This window comes from Coregonus lavaretus (assembly GCF_964263955.1).
Source record: "Coregonus lavaretus genome assembly, chromosome: 2".
NCBI lineage: Eukaryota > Metazoa > Chordata > Actinopteri > Salmoniformes > Salmonidae > Coregonus > Coregonus lavaretus.
The window spans coordinates 51,819,022-51,825,272 of NC_139989.1; positions in this window are offsets into that span (position 1 = coordinate 51,819,022).

A 6,251-nucleotide genomic window follows, 5' to 3' on the forward strand; every position below is an offset into this window, starting at 1 on the left:
GCACTTAATAATAGGAACAGTATATGGAAAATCAAGAATTACAATGAAATGTCCATTAAACTCTGGCTTGCTTAATCTACACTTCTGGTTTAATTGCATCGTGATGGTGTGCTGTAATTAGGTTTAGATGAAACCTGATGGTGTGCTGTAATTAGGCAGCGTGTTGCAAGATGTCATTGGAGAGACAGAGTATCCTGCTGTTCATAGCCGTTGTCCATTTAATTGAACTGCAAATCTTTTTTCCATTTTTTAACAGTTTTTCTTGTCTTTCAGTCAACTACCACTATTTTAAACATTGATGGCGCTGATGAAACGTGGTGTGAACTAGAGTATCAACCTGAAGTGAATGACCTTCAAGATTGTATCCTGGAGCCTTCTGACTGTCATTCTCTGCCATTGTCTTTTCCTTCTCAATTTCTGTCTTCTTGCTATCTACCTCTGTCTCTCCTAACCTCTTCCTCTGGCTATGTTCTGTTCTGGTCCAGCCTGTTTACCATGCATTCAAACCAGCCTGTTTACCATGCATCAATTTTTCTGTGGAGTTAAATCCTTCATTCCTGCTTGGCCATTCCTTCCAGTTCTCTGCTGCCAATGACTGGAACGAAGTGCACAAATCTCTGAAGCTGGAGACCCTTATCTCCCTCACTAACTTTAAGCGTCAGTTGTCAGAGCAGCTTACCGTTCACTGCACCTGTACACAGCCATTCTGAAATTAGCACACCCAACTATCCCCATATTGTTATTTATTTTGCTAATTTTGCACCCCAGTATCTCTATTTGCACATCTTTTGCACATCTATCATTCCAGTGTTAATACAAAATTGTAACTATTTTGCACTATGGCTTATTTATTGCCTTACCTCCATAACTTACTACATTCGCACACACTGTGTATATATATATATTTTCTGTTGTATTTTTGACTTTATGTTTTGTTTACCCCATATGTAACTCTGTGTTGTTTTTATTGCACTGCTTTGCTTTATCTTGGCCAGGTCGCAGTTGTAAATGAGAACTTGTTCTCAACTGGCTTACCTGGTTAAATAAAGGTTAAATAAAAATAAATCCAGCTCTGTCTGGTGGAGCCCTGGGCGTTTGGGACAGTCACAACCTGACAAATGGGGTCTTATCTGGGCTAAACCAGCAGGATGGGAGGCCCACGCCAACCTCCCCCAAACCTTCACCACCACCCTCTCTCTTCAGATCAGCCTTACTTTGTGTATTACCCCACACACCACTCCAAACTAGACTTGTAGACTGACTGATCTACAAATCAAATCACCTTGCATCCTAAATAACTACTCAATATTTTTTGTAGGTCAGTCAGTCAACATTTTCCCATGATACGTCACTGTTTTGATGCTCTTGAACACGGCCGTGGTCTTTTACCTGTGGAACTTTTGGTCATATATCCCATTTCCCGTACCTGAACATGTGCTACCAGTAGGGGGCAGTAGCTCACCCCCACTGCTGTGTTTTGCCTTACAGGCAGTGTAGGTGTGTATGTAACACTTATTAAAGTCTCAGCTGGTAAGATCTGAGCTGTTGGAGTGAAACTCTACTGTCATCTGCACATGTTCCATTTAGGTGCAACAAGGGGGGTCTAGTTATGTGTGTGTGTATATATATATATATATATATATATATATATATATATATATATATATATACACAGTACCAGTCAAAAGTTTGGACACACCTACTCATTCCAGGGTTTTTCGTTATTTTTACTATTTTCTACATTGTAGAATAATAGTGAAGACATCAACACTATAAAATAACACATGGAATCATGTAGTAACCAAAAAAGTGTTAAAAAATAAAAATGTTATATTTGAGGTTCTGCAAAGTAGCCACCTTTTGCCTTGATAACAGCTTTGCACACTCTTTGCATTCTCTAAACCAGCTTCACGAGGTAGTCACCTGGAATGCATTTAAATTAACAGGTGTGCCTTGTTAAAAGTGAATTTGTGGAATTTCTTTCCTTCTTAATGCGTTTGAGGCAACAGTTGTGTTGTGACAAGGTAGGGGGAATATAGAAGATAGCCCTATTTGGTAAAAGACCAAGTCCATATTATGGCAAGAACAGCTCAAATAAGCAAAGAGAAATGACAGTCCATCATTACTTTAAGACATGAAGGTCAGTCAATCTGGAAAATTTCAAGAACTTTGAAAGTTTCTTCAAGTGCAGTCGCAAAAACCATCAAGCGGTATGATGAAACTGGCTCTCATGAGGACCGCCACAGGAAAGGAAGACCCAGAGTTACCTCTGCTGCAGAGGATAAATTCATTAGAGTTACCAGCCTTAGAAATTGCAGCCCAAATAAATGCTTCAAAGAGTTCAAGTAACAGACACATCTCAACATCAACTGTTCAGAGGAGACTGTGTGAATTAGGCCTTCATGGTCGAATTGCTGCAAAGAAACCACTACTAAAGGACACCAATAATAAGAAGAGACTTGCTTTGGCCAAGAAACACGAGCATTGGACATTAGGTGGAAATATGTCCTTTGGTCTGATTAGTCCAAATTTGAGATTTTTGGTTCCAGCCCCTGTGTCTTTGTGAGAACGGATGATCTCCGCATGTGTGGTTCCCACCTTGAAGCATGGAGGAGGAGGTGTGGGGGTGCTTTGCTGACACTGTCAGTGATTTATTTAGAATTCAAGGCACACTTAACCAGCATGGCTACCACAGCATTCTGCAGCGATACGCCATCCCATCTGGTTTGGGCTTAGTGGAACTCCTTCAAGACTGTTGGAAAAGCATTCCAGGTGAAGCTGTTTGAGAGAATGCCAAGAGTGTGCAAAGCTGTCATCAAGGCAAAGGGTGGCTACTTTGAAGAATCTCAAATATAAAATAGATTTTGATTTGTTTAACGCCATTTTTGGGGACTACATGATTCCATATGTGTTATTTCATTGTTTTGATGTCTTCACTATTGTAATGTATAAAATAGTAAAAATAAAGAAAAACCCTTGAATGAGTAGGTGTGTCCAAACTTCTGACTGGTACTGTGTGTATATATATATATATATATATTATCTCCCGAGTGGCGCAGTGGTCTAAGGCACTGCATCGCAGTGCTAGTGCTAGCTGTGCCACTAGAGATCCTGGTTCGAAGCCAGGCTCTGTCGTAGCTGGCCGTGACCGGGAGACCCATGGGGCGGCGCACAATTGGCCCAGCGTCGTCCAGGGTAGGGGAGGGAATGGCCAGCAGGGATGTAGCTCAGTTGGTAGAGCATGGCGTTTGCAACGCCAGGGTTGTGGGTTCGATTCCCACGGGGGGCCAGTATTAAAAAATTTATGCACTCACTAACTGTAAGTCGCTCTGGATAAGAGCGTCTGCTAAATGACTAAAATGTAAATGTAAATATATATATATATATATATATATATACAGTGGGGAGAACAAGTATTTGATACACTGCCAATTTTGCAGGTTTTCCTACTTACAAAGCATGTAGAGGTCTGTAATTTTTACCATAGGTACACTTCAACTGTGAGAGACAGAATCTAAAACAAAAATCCAGAAAATCACATTGTATGATTTTTAAGTAATTAATTTGTATTTTATTGCATGACATAAGTATTTGATCACCTACCAACCAGTAAGAATTCCGGGTCTCACAGACCTGTTAGTTTTTCTTTAAGAAGCCCTCCTGTTGTCCACTCATTACCTGTATTAACTACACCTGTTTGAACTCGTTACCTGTATAAAAGACACCTGTCCACACACTCAATCAAACATACTCCAACCTTTCCACAATGGCCAAGACCAGAGAGCTGTGTAAGGACATCAGGGATAAAATTGTAGACCTGCACAAGGCTGGGATGGGCTACAGGACAATAGGCAAGCAGCTTGGTGAGAAGGCAACAACTGTTGGCGTAAATATTAGAAAATGGAAGAAGTTCAAGATGACGGTCAATCACCCTCGGTCTGGGGCTCCATGCAAGATCTCACCTCGTGGGGCATCAATGATCATGAGGAAGGTGAGGGATCAGCCCAGAACTACACGGCAGGACCTGGTCAATGACCTGAAGAGAGCTGGGACCACAGTCTCAAAGAAAACCATTAGTAACACACTACGCCGTCATGGATTAAAATCCTGCAGCGCACGCAAGATCCCCCTGCTCAAGCCAGCGCATGTCCAGGCCCGTCTGAAGTTTGCCAATGACCATCTGGATGATCCAGAGGAGGAATGGGAGAAGGTCATGTGGTCTGATGAGACAAAAATAGAGCTTTTTGGTCTAAACTTCACTCGCCGTGTTTGGAGGAAGAAGAAGGATGAGTACAACCCCAAGAACACCATCCCAACCGTGAAGCATGGAGGTGGAAACATCATTCTTTGGGGATGCTTTTCTGCAAAGGGGACAGGGCGACTGCACCGTATTGAGGGGAGGATGGATGGGGCCATGTATCGCGAGATCTTGGCCAACAACCTCCTTCCCTCAGTAAGAGCATTGAAGATGGGTCGTGGCTGGGTCTTCCAGCATGACAACGACCCGAAACACACAGCCAGGAAAACTAAGGAGTGGCTCCGTAAGAAGCATCTCAAGGTCCTGGAGTGGCCTAGCCAGTCTCCAGACCTGAACCCAATAGAAAATCTTTGGAGGGAGCTGAAAGTCTGTATTGCCCAGCGACAGCCCCGAAACCTGAAGGATCTAGAGAAGGTCTGTATGGAGGAGTGGGCCAAAATCCCTGCTGCAGTGTGTGCAAACTTGGTCAAGACCTACAGGAAACATATGATCTCTGTAATTGCAAACAAAGGTTTCTGTACCAAATATTAAGTTCTGCTTTTCTGATGTATCAAATACTTATGTCATGCAATAAAATGCAAATTAATTACTTAAAAATCATACAATGTGATTTTCTGGATTTTTGTTTTTGATTCCATCTCTCACAGTTGAAGTGTACCTATGATAAAAATTACAGACCTCTACATGCTTTGTAAGTAGGAAAACCTGCAAAATCGGCAGTGTATCAAATACTTGTACTCCCCACTGTGTATATATATATATATATACTGCTCCAAAAAATAAAGGGAACACTTAAACAACACAATGTAACTCCAAGTCAATCACACTTCTGTGAAATCAAACTGTCCACTTAGGAAGCAACACTGATTGACAATACATTTCACATGCTGTTGTGCAAATGGAATAGACAACAGGTGGAAATTATAGGCAATTAGCAAGACACCCCCAATAAAGGACTGGTTTTGCAGGTGGTGACCACAGACCACTTCTCAGTTCCTATGCTTCCTGGCTGATGTTTTGGTCACTTTTGAATGCTGGCGGTGCTTTCATTCTAGTGGTAGCATGAGACGGAGTCTACAACCCACACGTGGCTCAGGTAGTGCAGCTCATCCAGGATGGCACATCAATGCGAGCTGTGGCAAGAAGGTTTGCTGTGTCTGTCAGCGTAGTGTCCAGAGCATGGAGGCGCTACCAGGAGACAGGCCAGTATATCAGGAGACGTGGAGGAGGCCGTAGGAGGGCAACAACCCAGCAGCAGGACTGCTACCTCCGCCTTTGTGCAAGGAGGAGCAGGAGGAGCACTGCCAGAGCCCTGCAAAATGACCTCCAGCAGGCCACAAATGTGCATGTGTCTGCTCAAACGGTCAGAAACAGACTCCATGAGGGTGGTATGAGGGCCCGACGTCCACAGGTGGGGGTTGTGCTTACAGCCCAACACCGTGCAGGACGTTTGGCATTTGCCAGAGAACACCAAGATTGGCAAATTCGCCACTGGCGCCCTGTGCTCTTCACAGATGAAAGCAGGTTCACACTGAGCACGTGACAGACGTGACAGAGTCTGGAGACGCCGTGGAGAACGTTCTGCTGCCTGCAACATCCTCCAGCATGACCGGTTTGGCGGTGGGTCAGTCATGGTATGGGGTGGCATTTCTTTGGGGGGCCGCACAGCCCTCCATGTCCTCGCCAGAGGTAGCCTGACTGCCATTAGGTACTGCAACTCCCCTCCATGTCTCCGACCACTACTTTGTATTATTTTCTCTCTCGCTCTCCTCCAACACTACTCACTCTGCCCCTACTCAGATGGTAATGCGCCGTCGCAACCTTCGCTCTCTCTCTCCCGCTACTCTCGCCTCTTCCATCCTATCATCTCTTCCCTCTGCTCAATCCTGATTCTGCCTCCTCAACCCTCCTCTCCTCCCTTTCTGCATCCTTTGACTCTCTACAGTGGGAAAAAAAAGTATTTAGTCAGCCACCAATTGTGCAAGTTCTCCCA